Raw genomic sequence first — 20,830 nt, 5'->3', positions numbered from 1 at the left:
CCGGGGTTCGATCCCTGGGTCAGGAAGATCCCCTGGAGAAGGAAATGGCAACCCACTCCAGTACTCTTGCCTGGAGAATCCCATGGAGGGAGGAGCCTGATGGGCTACACCAAGGGGCCGCAAAGAGGCGGGCACGACTGAGCGACTTTCACTAACTGTCAAAACCTGATACAACTTCTATTCCTTCTCTGAGCTCCTACTGCACTATTACCATTCCCATGCTGATTACTGCCATAGTGTCTTTCAGTTCCAAATTCATCCTTTTCACCTACTCCGAAAACAGGTCTGGGATCTTTAAGTATTTTTCCTTGACCAGTTGGCATGATGTTAAGCTTAAACAACAGAGGGCGCAGGAGAGACACTACAGGAGAAAAGTTTTGTTTTGCTTCCTGGTTCTGGTGCCCTTGCTTCACAAGCTCCTCCAGCACCAGGCTTCTACATGGCAAGGTGGCCAGCAGCATAGCAGCCAGAAGCTTCCTCACACTTTCTTCTTGGGAGGTTTTGGAATGGAGTTAGCACCTCCAACAAACAACTTGCCCTAGCGTCCTAGGGAGCCAATGTCCAGCACATCCACCAGTACAGCACGTCACCACCTTCTTTGTCATCCAAATGATCTACAGCCATGCTCTCCCCAACAAGGCCTGCACCTTCCCCTTCTGGGGGAAGGAGGACTCCTCCCTAGGTTCTGAGATATCAGCCCTTGGGGTAGCAACTGCTCCTTACTTCTGTTATTCCTGCGTTCTCTGAAGTTCTATTTACTTCTTACTAGCTAACCCCTCTGAAGCGACACAGCAGCAGCAGCAGCAGCAGCAGCAGCTAACCCCTCACTACTCCACTCTCCTGCCATTGTTACTATTCTTTCCATATTCAAATTACTGTCTCTCATCTCTCCCCTGATTGGACCCAGAGTGACAGATACAGTCCTATTCATTAATTTGATATTTACATACTTCCTTGACTGTCAGTTAAGTGACTTCTAACTCCTTTCTACAAGATGATGAACTCCTGGCTACCAAGGAACACTTTTCACATTTCTCTGTATCAGACATTGTGCAACATAATGCTCTTTAATACAGAGGCAACAAGTAATGTTTAAAACTACACTTTGATTCATAAATGCTCTACACACCTTCACTAGTTCAAGGCCACTATAAACATTTTCTAGTAACTCGCTTTTTTTCAGAATTTCCACCACCGAAAGTATAAATAATCTGGATAGTATAATCAGTGTTCCTAGACTGTAGGGTTTCAAAGTCAGGACCAGCACATGGACTTAGACCTTCTAGACCTTGTTTAAGATAGGAGATAAAGAACTGCTCATGCTCACAGACTGTTCATGTCTACAGGATAATAAAGGGGCTGAGCATGAATAATATTTATTTTTGTATAAATGTGAGCAAGGAGGTAAAAAATTATGCTCAGAATAAGGACTACAGTTACAGCCAGGTGACTATTTACAAACAAATAAAATAAGTATGTTAAATAAGTATGTTGGGATTTCAGAGTCACACAGTTGGACATGTATGAGATTTCAGGGTAAGCTTCTCGGTGCTTCTGAACACCTAGCAGAAACCCCTTCATCAAGAACAATATCAACACTGATGGGACCTCCCATGAGAAAGACTGAGAGAGGGACAGAAGGCTACCTTGGCCCCAAACACAATTTGCCTTGTTATCTTTGGCTAAAACTGTACTCTCTAGGTTATCTCGATAAAATAACTAGCTTGTATAGAATCTGTATACAGTGTTTATCTTCATCAAGCCTCAAAACCAGCACTCTGCGGGATTAATTCAACAGCAAATTAGAATTGATAACAATATCTGGAAGTGAGAAAATACAAGAATCAAGCAACTGCCTTGAATTCAAACACGAAAAAAACTGAACAACTTTTCAAATATCTTTTAGTAGTTTAAAGCAGTACCTCTGGAAGAGTATTAGGTGGACTGGCTGTTTATTAGCACTACTCAATGAAATACAAAAATTGAGAGCAAGTGTTTAGAAACTTGTAGAGCAATTTGGCAGAGTGATCTGCTCTTGACTCTAACAACAACAACAAATGGGGCTTGCATTTTGTCTGTTTTTCTTTCATTTTATGGTATATTACAAAAGTTATTAGTCCATTACGGAAAGTTTCTAAGAACCACAGACCTAAAATACTCAATTCTAAACACAGAATGCTTTCTCAAAGGATCTGAAGATAAACTAATGGCCAATAAGCACATGAAAAAATACTCAACATCATTAGTGATCAGAGAAATGCAAATTAAAACCACGATGAGATACCGTCTCACACATTAGGATGGCTAGAATCAAAAGACAGGGAAAAAGCAAGTTAGTGAGGATGGAGAGAAAATGGAATCCTCCAACACTGCTGGCAGGATTGCAAAATGGTGCAGCTGCTTTGTAAAACAATCTGATAGCTCCTCAAAAGGTTAAACATGGAGTAACTATATGACTCAGCAATTCCACTCCTACGTATACTCAAAAGAACTGAACTGGGAGTAATATTCAGCCACAAAAAGGAATGATGTACGCATACATGCTGTAATAGGGATGAACCTTGAAAACTCAGTGCATAAAATAAAACTAGTCACAAAAGACCACACATTATGTGATTCTTCTATATATCCAGAATAGACAAACTTATAGACAGAAAATAGATTTGTGGTTGCCTGGGGTGAGAGAGTGCAGATTGGGGTAAAATCGGTGACTGTTATTGGGTGTAAGATTTCTCCTTGCAGTAATGCAAATTAGACAGTGGCGATGGTTGTATAACCTTGTGAATATCACTAAAAAAATAAAAGCAATAAAAACCCATGGAGTCGTACACCTTTTAAAGAGTGGATTTTATCATATACAAATTACATCTCATTTTTTAAAATTTAAGGGAAAAGAAAGAAACCACAGAGGGGCAAATGCAGATGGAGAAAGCAAGAAGGACAGAAGAATGGGCACAGGCAAAGATGGAAGGTTTGCCTCTGTTGAAGAAGATATTTTAAAGACTATGTGGCTGTCTCCAGGAGTATTTTGAGGCTAAGAGTTCTAAAATATGATCTGAAGGGCTGACACATCACTGGAAAAAATTACATAGCCTTTCAACGGGGCTTCCCTGACAGCTCAGTTGGTAAAGAATCGCCTCCAATGCAGGAGAGACCCCAGTTTGAGTCCTAGAGGTCAGGAAGATCCCCTTGAGAAGGGACAGGTTACCCACTCCAGTATTCTTGGGCTTCCCTTGTAGCTTAGCTGGTAAAGAATCTGCCTGCAATGCAGGAGACCTGGGTTTGATCCCTGGGTTGGAAAGATCCCCTGGAGAAGGGAAAGGCTACCCACTCCAGTATTCTGGCCTGGAGAATTTCATGGACTGTATAGTCCATGGGGTCACAAAGAGTCAAACACAACTGAGCGGCTTTCACCTTCAACAGGACTACTTTGAAGTTATACTTTTTGCTGTAATCAGGAAAATAATCACTTCTAAAACTTCACAGCCACGTGTCCTACATTCTATGCTGCTGTTCTTCATATCTGGAAAAAAAGATGGTTGGCAGTTTTAAAAAATTAATTGCTTCGATTTATTCTGTTAGTAAAATTTTTATCCAGTGAGACAGAAAAATATGGGAGTAAAACATGTCTGGTTTACCATTTTTAAGAAATCAGCACTCTTGGAGGAAAACAATCTTTGAAAATCATTTGCTTTAAGATTTCATAACACTACTGAAACAACCTAATTCTCAAAACTATCTGTGCTTCCCAAAACAGCTTTAACACCAAGCCCCTGCAGCCTATAACCTAACCATTATTTACTGTCCCAAATCCACTCTCAGTCTCTCCCAGTCTGTTCTTCGCAGCACCGAGAGCCACTTCAAAATATATAAACTTTGCAACTTCAGTCCTCTACTTGAAAGCCTTTCAGTAGGATACTTAAAAGGAAGCCTGCTAGTACATGCATGATCAAGCCTCTAATTTTCCAGACTCTGGAAACTTTAGACTTTAGGCTCTGTAGACTTTCCCTCTACAGGCTTTAAGTTTTGCCTGTTCTTTCTGTTTCTCTGACAGCCATCTCAGCCACATGGCCTTTCTGGGAAATTTTATGTTCAGTCATCCAGTTTCCCTAGAACTGATGAGTTATCCTGGGACACAAGATTTTCAGTGCTAAACCCAGCAAAGCCCTGGGCAAACTGAGATTGAGTCTGTCACCCTTCTTTCTATTCATCACCTCCACCTGTCCAACACCTGCTTTAAGTATTGGCCTAAAGGTCACTTTCCCAGGAAACCTTCTCTGATATCTCCGCACTCCCACGCCAGGCACATTAGTTCACTGCCTTAACATTCATCATAATGGATTTGTTATAAAACTGTGCCTACCTTAACTACGTTATAAACTCCACAAGCATGGATCCACTCAGTATTTTATTGACCATGACATCACGAATACCTAGCACTGTGTGCAGTTCATGTGTCTCAGAGATGAGTACTTGTTGAACAAAAAAAAATCAATCAATGAAAGGTGTATCTGAGGCTTTCTTGGTGACTCAGTGGTAAAGAATCTGCCTGCCAATGCAGGAGACATGGGTTCGACCCCTGGTCCAGGAAGATCTCACATGCCAAGGAGCAACTAACCCCATGTGCCACAACTACTAAGCCTGTGCTCTAGAACCCAGGAACTACATATAACTACTGAGCCCATGCACCGCAACATCTGAAGCCCAGGCACCCTAAAGACAGTGAACCACAGTAAGAAAAGCCACCATAATGAGAAGCCCATGCACCTCAATTAGAGAGTAGCTCCACTTGAGAAAAGCCCACACAGTAATGAAGACCCAGCACAACCAAAAAAAAAGAAAAAAAGAAGAATGGTTTTTTTGAGATGGCATCAGAGCAAAGTAATCTTTGCAACCCCATGGACTGTAGCGCACCAAGCCCCTCAGTCCAAGAAATTCTTGAGGCAAGAATACTCAAGTGGGTAGCCATTTCCTTCTCCAGAGGATCTTCCCGACCCAGGGATCAAACCCAGGTCTCCCGCACTGCAGGCAGATTCTTTACCATCTGAGCCACCAGGGAAGCCCAATCTAGAAAGCTAAGATATTTAAATGCTCCATTTATCTTGATATTCACAACTGATAAAATTCATCCAAGCTCACTTTATTCACCTCACCTTAACCACTATATATTCAAAATAAGACAGCAGGACATTAGTCTAAATTCCCATTACTCAATCTCTATTACAAGTTATTTCTCAGTTTACTACTAATCATATTCTTACCCAGAAGATGGAATTCTAGGCAACAGGAACAATAAGAATAATTTAGTTCATGAGACAGAAGGGCAGCAGCCAGTAGGGAGAAATAGGCCTGCTGAGTGGGGCCAGAAAGTCGCAGATGCTGGGCAATGGGGAACACTTGGAAATTCAGAAGGCTTGGTTTTAAGTGTTTTTTATTCTCATAACAAAAGTAGTACAAGGTTATTACAAAGAACCCAAACCAGAATAAAATTTAAAGAAAAACAGAATATCCATAATCACACTTCCCAGAAAGACCTATTACTTTTTTTACACTTCACACTAGAAACAGGAAAATGACATGGTTTCAAGTCTAAGTCACTGAAATACTTATTTTGTGAACTACAATGTGCCAGATGTCAGAAATAAAGATAACTAAGATCTAGTCTCAGTTTTGAACTCACCATCAGTGGGAAAGAATAACAAAGGACTACTCTGCAGTGAGATAAGAGCTGATGGGTTAAGTGGAATGTGATGGAAAAGAAGACTCAGAGCTCCTGTTTATATGATTAGGTAAAGTAATCAGTAATTAGGCAAAGAAATCAAAACTGGCTTTTGAAGGATGAGAAGAATTTACCAACCAAAAAAAGAGAGGAAGATCTCTGTAAAGAGAGGAAGCAGTGTGTTAAGGAAACTTTGTAATCTAAATGTGATCCTCTTTTCTTCTTCTTCCTCTGGGCCTTCACCCAATCACAAAACTAGAAAAGTGAAACTATGACCAAGCATGAAAGAAGTAAAAGAGTGAGACAAAAAATGTTTCAAAGCTGCCTATGAGGTAGTGAATGCGAAAGCAAGGACAACAAATAAACATTTTTTAAAGCGTGTTCAACAGTGTGAAGTCTAGCTTTCCTCAAGTTTGGTCACAAACCTCAATAACAATTCAAAATAAAAAAGGAGGGGAGGGACAATAAACACAGGTCATCCTTGACTTAAGATATGTATGTTGAAAATATCATTAAGTCGAAAATGCATTTAATACAACTAAATCTATCAAAGAACATCATAGCCTAAGCCTACCTTAAACATGCTCAAAACACATCAGTTGACAGCTGGGCAAATTCACCTAATATAAAGCCTATTTTATAACAGTGTTGAATGTTTTCTGTAGTTCACTGAATATTTTTCTTAAAAGTGAAAAAGAGAATGGTTTTAAGGGTACAGAATAGTTGTGAAGTGCATGGTTATACCCCTGTGACTGCGTGGCTGACTGGGAGCTGCAGCTCACTCACTGCCTCTGCCCAGCACCACCAGAGTACTGAACCCTGTATTACTAGCCCAGGCAAAGATCAAAATTCAAAGTACGGTTTCTACTGAATGCATACCACTTTTACACCATAGTAAAGTCAAAAAAATCATAAGTAGGACAACTGGATGTGTATGAGAAGTGTTCAACTAGATATCAAAAAGATGCAAACTGGAACAAGATGCTATTTTCCTATAATCAGACCAAAAACTTATCAATCAAAGACTTTATACTGAAAAATAAAGGTCAACTGCAGGCTGATTATTTGATTCCTTACATGGTTGTCTAAGGTAAACAAAAACTGAAACCAGCTTCGTATAGTAGAAAGTAGTATCAAATCAGATAGCAGTAATCTATCCCAAATTTCCACGAAAACAATTTTATTTAGTCTTAAAAGGCTTTCCATTAGCTTTAAGGTCACACAATCTTAACTAAGATCCACAACCCACCCATGATACTTGTTTCATAAGAGAAAGTTAAGATATAAAGATAGCTTGCTCCTCTCTGCTCAGTTCAGTTTAGTTCAGTCGCTCAGTCATGTCCAACTCTTTGCAACCCCATGAATTGCAGCACACCAGGCCTCCCTGTCCATCACCAACTCCCGGAGTTTACTCAAACTCATGTCCATTGAGTGGGTGATGCCATCCAACCATCTCATCCTCTGTCGTCCCCTTCTCCTCCTGCCCCCAATCCCTCCCAGCATCAGAGTCTTTTCCAATGAGTATTCGCATCAGGTGGCTGAAGTACTGGAGTTTCAGCCTCAGCATCAGTCCTTCCAATGAACACCCAGGACTGATCTCCTTTAGAATGGACTGGTTGGATTTCCTTGCAGTCCAAGGGACTCTCAAGAGTCTTCTCCAACACCACAGTTCAAAAGCATCCATTCTTCGGCGCTCAGCTTTCTTCAGAGTCCAACTCTCACATCCATACATGACCACTGGAAAAACCACAGCCTTAACTAGATGTATCTTTGTTGGCAAAGTAATGTCTCTGCTTTTTAATATGCTATCTAGGTTGGTCATAACTTTCCTTCCAAGGAGTAAGCGTCTTTTAATTCCTCTCTGCTAGCCATCCTTTAATTTGGAGACCCAAAGTTTGCCTCAAAGAAACAAGTTAGTCACCCTTGTTAACTCATTTCTTGCTAAAGAGAGGTGAGTTCTGTGGCAGCTAGAGTTCCTTATCATTTCTTCTAATCTTTCTATATACATTTAGGAGACTGCCATGCAAGTTCCTGAAAACGAGTAACTTTCTATGTGTCTCTATAGATATAAAGTTCAGGTGGAACTGTAAAATGGCAAAAAAAACCCTGGATTCCTACACGGTTTCCTGAGAGGTGTATTTACACAAGCCAAGTGTTGTGTTGTGGGTACAAGATTAGAATCAGTAAGAGCATTAAAAGAAGCACAGGCTAGAAATCAAGGTAGGGTAAGACCCTACCATCCTAGCCCAGAACTACCCTATTAGATGAATGCCAATTAATCACTGGGACTCAGGCTAGGAGCTGTGTGTATTTATCCTTCAGCAACACACCTAAGAAGAGGTTTCAACCAGAACCCTAGCCAACTGTAGAGGCAAGGACAATCAATCCCACAAACGTTTCCAATAAATGAGTATCAGGTAATAGATAGCAGTTACCATTCAAGGATGAATAAGCAGGGGACTTCCCTGGTGGTCCAGTGGCTAAGGCTCCACACTGCTTCCAGGCACAGGGGTTTAATCCCCTGGTCTGGGAACTAGATCCCAGATGCGTAAACTAAGACCCAGCAGAGCCAAATATATAAGCTGTTTATTGTTTACTTGCTCAGTTGTGTCTGACTCTTCTTGTGACCCCATGGACTGGAGCCGGCCACACTCCTCTGTCCATGCAATTTCCCAGGCAAGAATACTAGAATGGGTTGCCATTTCCTTCTCCATGGGCTCTTCCTGACCAAGGGATCGAACCTGCATCTCCTACATTGGCAGGTGGATTCTTTACCACTGAGCCACCTGGAAAACCTAATAAATAAGTAAATAAAAATAAATATTTAAAAAAGAAAAAGGATGAATAAGCAGGAAAAAAATCCAACACTGATCCCAACAATAATGCAGCACAAGAAATAGAAAAAAATTACTTTTCATAAAAGTAGAATCTAACTTGGGTGAATTAATTCAGGACACAGAATTAAGTTCTAAACACTGTTTGGCAAACTCCATGAAACAGGCATATATAAAGAGAAAAGACCAAGATGAAATGAGGGTAATTTAAGCAAAAAAAAAGGAATGGGGTAAATTTTTAAAAGATGCAATGAAACTATATTTTAATAGCAGAAGTAAAGCTGACACTGGAGGTGATAAAGGAAAATCAAATGAGTGATAAAGACAAACATTTGAGAAGCTCACACAAAAGAGAGAAATGATAAGCTAACCTAATGACTACAAGTGTTTCCAAGGAAGAAAACAGAACTAAAAGTAACCAAAAATATTTCTGGAAATGAAAAAATAAAGAATGAAGCTTCAGGTACGTTCTGTGCTTAGTCATTCAGTCCTGTCCAACTCTTTGTGACCCCATGGACTGTAGCCCGCCAGACTATTCTGTCCATGGGGACTCTCCAGGCAAGAACACTGGAGTGGGTTGCCATGCCCTCCAGGGAATGTTCCCAACCCAGGGATCGAACCCAGGTCTCCTTCATTGCAGGTGGATTCTTAACCATCTGAGCCACCAGGGAAGCCGAAGAATACTGGAGTGGTTAGCCTATCCCTTCTCCAGGGGAGCTTCCCAACCCAGGAATTGAACCAGGGTCTCCTGAATTACAGGCAGATTCTTTACCAGCTGAGCTACCAAGGAAGCCCCATAAACAAGGATGAACCTTGAAAATATGCTACATGAAAGAAGCAGACACAAAAGGACAAATACTGTATGATTCTACTTATATGAATCACCTGGAAATGGCAAAATCATAGGACAAAGTAGATTAGACACAGTCACGAGGGGTTGTGGATATAGAGGAATAGAGGGTCAGCATTTAATGAGCACAAAGATTCAGTTAGCAAAGATGAAAAATTCTGGAGATGGATGGTAATGATGGTTGTACAATGTAAGTGTACTTAATGCCAAAGAACTGCATATGGTTGACTCTGAACAGTCTGGAGTTGGGAGCACAACCCTCCACACGGTAAAAAATCTGAGTATAACCCACAGTCCAGCTCTCCATAATATGGTTTCTCCAAATCCAAAGTTCCTCTGTATCTGTGGTTCTGCATCCTAGCATTCAACCAACCTTGAATAGTGCTGTACTATAGTATTTACTATTGAGAAAAAAAAACAACAAACAAACCAGGCATACGTGGACCTGGGCAATTCAAACTCATGTTGTTTAATAGTTAACTTCACCTAAAATTGGTTAAGATAATAACTTTACATTATGTATATTTCACAAAAATGTAGAAGCAGTAGCAATGAGCCATTAAAAAATAGAAAGCATTAAAAAATAACAGAAACATACTCAACAAAATTATGACAATACACATATATGTTTTCAGTATTCATTTTAGATTAAAACAAAACTATTTTAGTAGTTCAGTAGTTACAATTTAAAAGAGCTACAATTAAAAGTGGCATGGAAAGAAAAAGTTGGCTAATAATTTACTGAACAAAGAACAGGACTGATATGAATTTAAGTAAAATAAAAGACTCATTAAATATGACAAATTTTTATTGATTAGGTGGAATGCAGACCTTAAGCAGTACAGAACTTAAACATCCATCAATAATATTATACCAAAAACATGATAAAAATCATCAGGGTTGCGATAACAAGACAAGCCAGAGTAGGGGAAAATATTTGCAAAAGAAGCATCTGAAATAAAGACGCTCAGCCTCATACTTCATTAGGGAATTGCAAACTGCAACAATAAGATAGCACTACACATCTATTTAAATGGTTAAAATCCAAAACACGAATAACGTTAAATGCCGAAGAGGATTTGAGCAGCAGGAACTCTCATTCACTGCTGCTGGGAAAGCAAAATGGTTCAGTCACTTTGAAAGACAATTTTAGCAGATTCTTAGGAAACTAAATACATTCTTACCGTACAATACAGTGATCATTTTCCTTGCTATTTACTCTAATCAGCTGAAAACTTATACACATGCAAAACCCAAACATGGATGTTTATATAGCAGCTTTACTCATGGCTGCCAAAAGTGGAAGCAACCAAGATGTCCTTCAGTAGGTAAGTGGATAGACAAACTGTGGTATATTCCAACAATGGAGTATTATTTTCAGCACAAAAAATCAATGAGCTATTAAGCCATAAAAAAATAATGAATGATACTCACATGCATACTGCTAAGTGAAAGAAGCTGAAAAGGTTACATATTGTATAATCCAACTATATGAAATTCTGGAAAAGGCAAGACCGTGGAGACAGTTAAAGCATCAGTAGTTGACAAGGATTAGCGAAAAAAGAGGGACAAATAAGAGGAGCACAGGGAATTTTAGGAGCTGAGAAACTATTTTGGATGATACTGTAATGGTGGATACGTGGCATTTATCCACCACTTGTCAATACCCAATACTCATTATATTAATCATCAAAAGTGAATCCTAATATAAATTATGAGCTTTGATTGATAGTGATGTACAGTGGTTCATCAATTTTAACAAACATACCACATAATGTATAATGATGGTTGGGGAAGCTAATGGAGAAGGTAGATCAGGGTATATGAGAGCTCTCTGTACTTTTTTGCTCAATTTTTTTGTGAATCTAAAATGGTATAAAATGAAGTCTATTAATTTTTTAAAAATAAAAATCATTAAAAAACTGGGCACCCTTTACTCAACAAACACATTCTTACTGCAAACATACTTGTTCTAAGTTCTGAACAGGATAATAGCAAAGAAATAAACAAGTAAATGAAAAAATAAATTCAGGTGGAAGTGCTATAAAGACAAACACAAAGGGACAAAAAGTTAGATACCGAGCAGGGGCAGGGGAGGCTGTATTAGATGGCTGATCAGGTAAGGCAGTGACATATGAAAGGAAGACAGTATTCAGGCAGAAAAAACAAACATAAAGGCCTCAATATAAGTAAGCATAAGCTTTTCAGAAACAATGACAGATTAAGATGAAAAAATAAAGGCTAAGTCTTATAGTTATAAAAACTATTAATAAGGAGTAAGACAATTTGAATAAAGATTGACAGATACATGTGTGTATATAAACTGTATGTGCAAATAGAAAATGTTCTCTGAAAAGTTCTCAAAGATCATTTAGAAAATTGGATTATGCTTCAAGTCACAAAGAAACCCTCAATAAACTCAAAAATATTTTAAAAAACCATAGTCACTGACAATGAAAGAATGTAAGAGTGAACAGAACTGTACCAAGTACCTCCTGAGTCAAAGAGGTAATCAAATTAGAACTACCAGCTATTTGGAAAGCAATGAAATCAAGAAAATCATTCAGAGGCATTTTAGAATGCAAAGCTGTACTCAGAGGCAAATTAAGAGCATTAAATGTTCTCATTAAATAAAAAAGAGAGAGAACTAAGAATTTACTAAGTTAGAAAAAGTATAACAACAAAAAAAAGCAGGAACAAAATAAAAAGCAGAAGTTAGAAAATCAGAACACAGAAAATTAACAGAATGAATCTCAAAGTCTCTTATTAAAAAATTACTAAGAAAAGAAAACATTTGACAAATCAAATTAAGAAAAATAACAAAATCACTAATAAATGATGGAAATGAACACCACAGATTTTAATTATAAAAATTTACATATACCCATATAATAAATTTGAATATCTTAAAAAATATTAGATACAAATTTATCAAAGCTGATGCATGAGAGTAAGTAAGGATTTCTCCATAGACTACAACAGTTACCATATGGACTGTGTATTCTTATTAAATTAAAAATTCCTATGAGATTCCTTCTACTCTTTCAATAAATTCTGTACACTTGACTCACAAGTTTGGTTCCTCATAATATAGGTCTTTGAGTATCGTGGGAATGTTATTAGCAAATTTATTTACATACTTTTGTAAGTAGTAAAAGAAAAACCTTACCATCACCTAAGTGTTATAAAAACATTTGATAAAATTCAGAAGATAATTATTTTTTATAAAGAAGAAAATAAATAATAAGGAATTTTAATCTAAAACCAACAGCTGTAGTCATCCTTAACTGTAAAAATACCAGAGACATTCCAAGACAATTATCACCTCTCTTATTTAACTCTGTCTTGGAGATTCTAATCAATGTAATAAAGAGCTAAAATAAAAATAAATACTATAACTATTGGAAATAAAGCAAAAGTTACTATTATTTTTAGGTAAGACAAGGAACCTGGAAAAAAAAAAGTAAATAAAATTTTACTGAAATCCAGAAAGATAAGAAAAATTATCGTGAACACAAAAATCTAGTTATTTCTACGGGTACAAACTACTGGGTGTAAGATAGGCTCAAGGATGTTTCATGCAACACACAGAATGTAGCAAATGTTTTATAAGAACTGTGAATGGAAACGAACTTTTAAAATAGTGTAAAAAAATTTTTAAAGAGAACTTACTAAAAAAAGAAAATCTAGTTACTTCTGTATATTTATCAGAAATAATAAACTAAACCAAATCCACAAAAACTATAAGTTAAACAAGAAATGCATATTAAACTAATTTATGTGCCTAGCAATAAACAAATTTAAGCAAATTTAACAATTTCATTAAGAATGATGGTTGTTTCAAGGACAACAGCAACAAAATGAGATTCACAAAGCTAGTGATAATACACATCAAACATTTCTGAAACGTAACTTAATACTTTTAAATGTTTATATGCTTTTATTCAGTAATTCCATTTCTAAGAAAATATTCTAAATAATCAGGGAAAAATAAAAAGATATTCACTATAGAATTATTTGTATAAAATACTGGAAAAAAATTACACATCAGCCAATAGGAAAATAGTGAAACTAAGGCACAGCTGTACAATAGAACGTTAGGCAACATTAAAAAATCATTTTTAAAAAGAATTTTTAAGGAGAACAGAAGGAAACTGTCAAGATTTAATGTTAAGTTAAAAAAAAATCAAGATAGCAAATTCCACAAAATATGACTCCAAAATTTCAGAAAAGTAAATTATGTACACATACAAAATATAAAGAAATATCAAAATACTGTATTAACAGCAGTCATTCATAGGCAATGTTCTTTTTTAAAAAAAAAAAAAAAACTTTATTCTTTTCAAATATTCAATAAGGAAGGTGAAAAAGTTCAGAAAGAATTTGCAACAGATACTCTATCAAACACCTGGCTATATTTTTACTATTATATCTGCCAATGTAACTTTTTATTCTTTAATAACCTGATCTTTAGAGAAACTGAAATTGTGTCTAAAAGTTTTACTCCAACTCTTGTTGTTCATGTGGTTATTATGTAACATTTTTGCTTTATAAACCAAATCTCAAAATTAAAAAGCATAGGAATTAATTTTTTTTTTAATTTTTGGGCACACCAAGCGGCTTTTGAGATCTTAGTTCCCCAACAAGGGAACACAAAGGAAACACAGAGTCCTGACCACTGAATTGCCAGGGAATCTGAGAATAGGAATTAATTTTTTAAAAGCTGAGATTATACCTTAAAATGCACCTATGAAATAAGGATTAAAATAAAACCTCTATTTTCCCAGAACTTATTAAATATTCACATGAAAAAATATTATCTACAAGATAATGGTGTGATCAGAAACATGTTAGGAAGAACTCAGTAACGTAGGTTAAAAGAGCCCTGAACGTATATGTATATATGTGCTGTGCTAAGTCGCTTCAGTCGTCTCTGACTCTGCACAATCCTATATGGACTACAGCCCGCCAGGCTCCTCTGTCCATGGGATTCTCCAGGCAAGAATACTGGAGTGGGTTTCTGCATGACCCAGTATGGACTGCAGCCCGCCAGGCTCCTCTGTCCATTGGATTATCCAGGGAAGAATACGGGAGTGGGTTGTCGTGCCCTCCTCCAGGGGATGTTCCCAACCCAGGGATCCACCAGAGTCTGTTACCTCTAACCTGCACTGGAGGCAGGTTCTTTACCATTACGCCACATGGGAAGCCCGTATGTATATATGTGTTTCAATTTTAACCAAAACTAGAGTTCTTTGCACCTCCTTTTTGATTAGTTTCAATTGACAAAAATTGAGATATAACTCTCATTTCCAGATGAATAACTCATCCTTTCAGCACACTCCAAAGAAAGATTATGGATCAATGTGTTAAGAAAACATAAAACCAATAAGAACATCTAAATCATACCGGAAATCAGGGAAGACTCCCAGAGAAAGCTATACTCAAAAGCTGAAATCTGAAGGCTGAGGATGAATTAGGTAGATGCCAAGAACCAGGAGCCAAGAGAGGGCATTTCCCCCTCCTTTTCAAATGTGATGCTTACAATAAAACTATTAAAATATTCCTCTCTGAATCCCTATCATGTGATAAATTTTTACACCAACCTCAAAGTCCTGAAATATTTTCATACCTATATTTTATTTCAGTAGCCAAACTCTTACCCCACTTTGCACCAAAAAAATAATCCTGAAGTACTAAGATTTAAATACAATTATTAAAGTACCAGAAGAAAATATAGAAAATTGTTTTTTGATAAAGGTAAAATGGAAAAGATACTCTTAAACAAAGGATTAATATCTACTATGTGTAAAGAGCTTCTGCAATTCAATAAAGAAGTATAGATCAGTATAACCTTTTAGGAAGGCAATTTGGCATCTATTAAAACTTAAAATGCACACTTAAGAATCCTTTTTATGGAAATACTTCTATACATATGTATGTGCACAAAGATATAAGTAAGTTCACTAAAGCTCCACTTTTAGTTGCCCGAAAGTAGAAGTAACAAATAACCATAAATAATTAAGTAAAGTACAAGAAAAGAATAGAATATTGCATGACTATTAAAAACATGAGGTATAACAAGTACTGAGATGGAAAAATAATTTATAACAATTAGATTTTTTATTAAAAAAAATCAAGGTAAGATTACACACACACTGTGTTTATTTCTAATTGCATAAAGAAAACAAAATTGCTAACAGTGGGTACCTGTAAGAAATGCGACTAGGAAGTAAGGGAAGTAATTTTCACTTTTTACTCTAAATAACTGACTTGCTTGAATCTTTTGTGATAAGCATGAACTGACTACCTTTGAAATTTAATTTTAAAATAAGGGGGAAAAAACTCACTATTCTAATCTGTTATAATTATGGTTATCTCTGAGGGCTAAGTGATTCTTGTATAGTAATTTTTGTCCTGTTTCTTAATAGTTTACACTACTTTCTAAATTTTCTATGAGAAATATAACTATTTTAAAATCTGAGAAATATGTATTTAAAAAACCTATATTTGATTTCATTGATGAAACTTTTTTTTCCCCTGAAAAGTAATTTTTAACAGTTATGGTCTCAAAAATGTGGTCCTGAGATTCCAACCACTTTCAGAAAGCAGTCTTAAATCTAAGTTTCTAGGTATAACATTTGTTGCAGAAGCAACTAAATATGAAACCTATTTTAGAATAGAATATTAATTAACATTTATTAATCATGTAAGCACAGCATTTGCTAAGTAATTTTCCCTGTATTATCTCATTTGCTCCAAATAGCCTTATGAAATTTGTATTATACTGTTATTATTATTAATCATCATCTTATAGATTGAAAAAATCAAGTCTGAAAAGAATATGTATCTTGTCCAGAGTCAAGCGCAAGAGCTAGGATTCAAACCCAGGTCTCCAGCTCCTAACCACTTCTGATACCTGGAATGACAAGTACTAATATATCTTAGAGATGATAGGCTAGACCTCTGAAATGTGGCCTGAATATTCAGACTTAACTATTCTTACTCAGGTTAGTGATCCTAAAATGAAGAAGTGGTGACACTCAATTCTTATCACAGAAGAAAATAGTATTTTTCAAGGCAACAGGGGCTATTTTTTTTCTTCTTCTTCTTTTTTTTTTTTTGCATCTCTTTCTGCTTCTATCAAGGTACAAGAAGGATACGAAGGACAACTCAGATTTGCGAGTAACTTAACATCCTCCTTGATTAGTCTGGAATTAGCCCTGTAACTAACTGCAAGAGCTTTTAAAAACAAATTGATCAGAATCTCAAAGCCTTAAAGACTTGAAAACAAGGTACAGTTTCACATTTTAATCAAAAGTAGGAAATTCAGAAAGCCAAAAGAAATGTTATATTCAAATACTAGAATAATCAATATAGACAGATTAAACATAGGAAGAATTTAACAATATCTACCTATTTTATCCCACGCTATTTGAACAAGGTCTCTCTTTTTTTAAAAAAGAATAGAGAACCTCCCTGGTGGTCCAAGGGTCAAGAATCCACTTGCCAAGGCAGGGGACACAGGTTCCATCCCTGGTCCAGGAAGATTCCACATGCCTCAGGGTGACTAAGCAGGCGAGCCACAACTACTGAAGCCCCCATGCTCAACAAGAGAAGCCATCTCAATGAGAAGCCTGCGTACCTCAACTAGAGAGTAGCCCCCATTCACTGAACTAGAGAAAGCCCAACTGCAGCAATGAAGACCTGGCACAGCCAAAAAAAATTAAAAAAAAAAAAAAAAGAATAACAATGTTTATCCCAGTTACCTGAACAAGTTCCAAGTTTTTTCTTAAAAAAAATTATAATTGAAAAGATACATACACCACTGCTAACCATGTCTGCTTGGAAATCTGCCCATCAAAAAGACTAGAGAATCATAGGAACCCCTATTCATTTGTTCAGCAGATAGACTACAATTACAGACTTTATGAACTTGGGTTTGCAAGGTTAACATTTAATGTCAAAAGTCCAGAAGAATAATTCTGAATAATTGTAAACTGGAATCAGGCCCCTAAGAGAAGGAGAATACCCAGAACTCTTCCTCAGTAAAAGTATCAGATTATAGAAATCACTGGCAGAGAAGCTGACATCAACACATCTACTTGCACACTCCAACATTTCTAGACCTTAACCCCTTAGCCCAAGAAGACCTCTCAATGAATTAAGGACAACTGACGCTACCAAAATGACAGTCCTGAAAATACACTGAATTTAGGTGCAACCTCTTTCACCAAAACCTGAAAGTGGGTTTAAGATCTACATATGTTACAGGTCAGAAACATTTTAAGGTTCATTTTTCATAATGTAAGTCTGTGTTTCTGGCTAGTTAAAACAACAAAGATTTAAAAACTAAGGATTTAAGAGTTGCCTTAAATCAATACCCTTAAGAGGAGAACATGAACAAACGTTTTACTTAGATATATATTTTTTCATAGATACAAAATATATAGAAGAGATTATGAGAGTGATTTACAAAAGCCACAGAGCTCTTGGAAAAGTTGACAAGTTCTAACCTGCTTTTAAAATTACCATTCACTGTCTTCATCCCAATCTAACTTTACTTAATGTTATTCTTTTGAATAACCGTACAACAACAAAACCCCCAGAGCAAATTCTTCTACATTTCAATATCCTGCCTACTTGCAAGAGCGGAAGAGTCAAACAGAGCAGGGGAAAAAACGTGACGTGAACAACCTTGATCCAAAACACAGCTCGTGGGAGTCTAATTTTAGGCCTAACCATTTTGATTGTCTTTTCACAGAGGTTGAAAAAGAAAACAAAAAAAACACAGATTACTTGTAAAATAAATCTGAGATAACTAAACCAATAGGAGTTGGCATTATTTATCAAGGAGGAAAGAAATCACGTTCGCACTGCCCAGAGTATTCCCATTAAAGATAAGATACGGGGCCGGTAGTACAACCCTACAACAACTGACGACAACGGCAATTGCTTTCCACTCTGCAGCTCTTGGATGACTCTATCTTTAAAGAATGAGTCAAAAGGTTGAGCGCACTGAGGAATATTCGACAACGTTTTGTGTGTATGTGTTGTTTTAAAGAAAGCTAAACATAGTGAAAGCCAACCTTCAGCTAAGTTACCTAAAGAAGCAAATACTCACCTCCTGGCGGAGGATCAAAAGGTTTCACGAGAAGACCCGAAAGTTGTGTTTTTAAACGGAGGCTCTCAAACCCTCGGAAAACTATTCGTTTTCTACTGATGCGGAATATGGAAGAGATCACAGATTGCAGTTTAGAAAAGAATAAAGCGGCTCTAGACAATGTGCCTCGGCAAAGAAACTGGGATGACCAGAGAGATAAGGAGGAGCTGGGACTCTGTAAGAGACGAAAAAATCAAGGAATAAAACCCGAAACGTTTCGTCGAACACTAAAGTAAATGAAGAAAAGGCGGCTGAAACGCGAGGAAAGGGAGATCAACAGAGGGCAGAGACGGTGGAGCGACAGGGTTCAGGGCAGGGCCGGGTCCAGGAAGAGTTAGATCTCACCAGCCCAGCAAGCTTCCCATTTCAGGCTAGAGCCGGAGAAGAAAACAGCCCGAGGGCGCAGACAATGAGCCACCGCCCCAAGAGTTGCGGCTCCAGGCACGCAGGTGGCGGCTTCCCGGGCCCGCGCGGGGCAGGTCAGCTGCCCCGGGCCGCTCACGCCGGCCAGGCCGCGTAGAAGCGAGGAGAAATGAGAACGACGGCCCGCGTCCCGGCCTGTCTGCACACTTACCCTAGGCGAAGACAGGTCCCCGCCCCAGCGAGGAGCCTCCGGCCGAGCTCCCGGCGGGCTCCGGAGCCGCCCAGAGCAAGCGCGCGACGCGGGGCGGGGAGGGGAGGGAAGGGGAAGCGGGGCGGGAAGAGGGGCCGCGCTGGAGCGCAGCCGCTGCTACTGCTAGGCCAGGCGGCAGCCGAGCCCCGCGGGCGCCGGGAGGGGAGGGCAGGGAGCCTTCGGCAATGGCGACGGCCCAGGCCAGAGGGGAAGCGGAACAACCACCGCCGCTGCGCGTGGCCACAACCCTGGGGGAGGGCGACGGCGGGGAGCGGAGAGGGGCGGGACCGAAGCCCGAGCTCCACTGGGCGGAGACCGGCACCACCTCCCAGTGGGCGAGTTCACGCGGGGCCTGTCGGGACTTGTAGTTTGGAGATGTGTTCCACTTCTCTCTCCCACTTTCTTTTTTTGGCGGGGTATTCTCTGTATTGAGAGAGACCGCCAGTCCCTCAGTGTAGTTCAGCATTGTCTCCAGTCAGGTCTGTGCCAACCAAAGACATTGAAAGACGATTTTTGTTACATGAACCTGCTCCAGGACATCTGTTTCTGAGAATTCATCCACTATCCATTTTGCTTTTTGCCTGTAACTCAATGTATTTTGGTGCTAATTAAGGCCTCTGTTTTATTCACAGAGGAATTCCTCAATGTATTCATTCTGTTCAGTTCAGTTGCTCAGTGATGTCTGACACTTTGCAACCCCATGGACTACAGCATGCCAGGCTTCCCTGTCCATCACCAACTCCAGGAACTTGCTCAAACTCATGTCCATAGAGCTGGTGATGCCGTCCAACCATATCATCCTCTGTCATCCCCTTCTCCTCCTGCCTTCAACCTTTCCCAGCATCAGGGTCTTTTCCAATGAGTCAGTTCTTTGCATCAGGTGGCCAAAGTATTGGGAGTTTCAGCTTCAGCATCACTCTTTCCAGTGAGTATTCAGGACTGATTTCCTTTGGGATTGACTGGTTTGATCTCCTTGTAGTCCAAGGGACTCTCATGAGTCATCTCCAACACCACAGTTCAAGAGCATCAATTCTTTGGAGCTCAGCTTTCTTTATGGTCCAACTCTCACATCCATACATGTCTACTGGAAAAACTATAGCTTTGACTAGATTCCTCAATGTATTCACTCAGTGTCTAATATGTACCAGTCACTCCTGGGTATCAGGGATACAAGAGTGAACATGAGTCACTTTGTCTTTGTGGAACTTCCAAATATAAAAACGCAATAATTAAAATAGAATCTGGTATGAGGGAAAAAACTAGGATGATTACTTTGGATAAGGTGGCCAGTGAAAGTATCTTTAAGGAGGTGACTTTTAAGCTAAGAACTGAAAGAGAGAGCCATGAGAAGCTTTCAGGAGCATTACAAGCAGAGGAAAGAAGAAAAGAACTCGCTAAGGTCAGTTAAAAAGGTCTGTGTAACTGCAGTTTAGTGCAAGAAGAGTAGCATAGTATGGCAAAACACTAGAGAAGACAAGATTCAGGTCAGGAAGGATCTTAAATGACATGGTAAGGAGGCTGGACTTTATTCCAAGAAGTTATTAAATAGTTGTAAGCAGGGAAGTGATTTTACCTGGTTTATACTAGATTGCTACATGGAGAATGGAGTTTTGAGACGCAAGAGAAATGATTGAATTAGAGAGGTATTAATCAT

The 20,830-nt window shown here is 38.4% G+C and overlaps 1 protein-coding gene across 2 annotated transcripts in view; it reads right to left on the bottom strand.

Moving 5' to 3' along the window:
- PAK2 (p21 (RAC1) activated kinase 2) overlaps positions 1-19,436 on the bottom strand; it is a 92,665-nt gene extending 73,229 nt beyond the window's left edge. Inside the window, exon 1 of one of the 2 annotated variants that reach the window (XM_006054231.4) lies at positions 19,138-19,436. The gene's annotated coding sequence lies outside the window, so the exon portion shown is untranslated. Of the gene's footprint in view, positions 1-18,524; positions 18,739-19,137 lie in introns of those variants that run through there. The other variant, XM_044943215.2, reaches the window with a different exon arrangement.
- Positions 19,437-20,830: the final 1,394 nt, after the last annotated feature.

This window comes from Bubalus bubalis, chromosome 1 (assembly GCF_019923935.1).
Source record: "Bubalus bubalis isolate 160015118507 breed Murrah chromosome 1, NDDB_SH_1, whole genome shotgun sequence".
In the NCBI taxonomy this organism is placed as follows: Eukaryota; Metazoa; Chordata; class Mammalia; order Artiodactyla; family Bovidae; genus Bubalus; species Bubalus bubalis.
The sequence above is the reverse complement of the archived record's forward strand: the minus strand, read 5'-3'. Positions and strand labels throughout refer to the sequence as shown.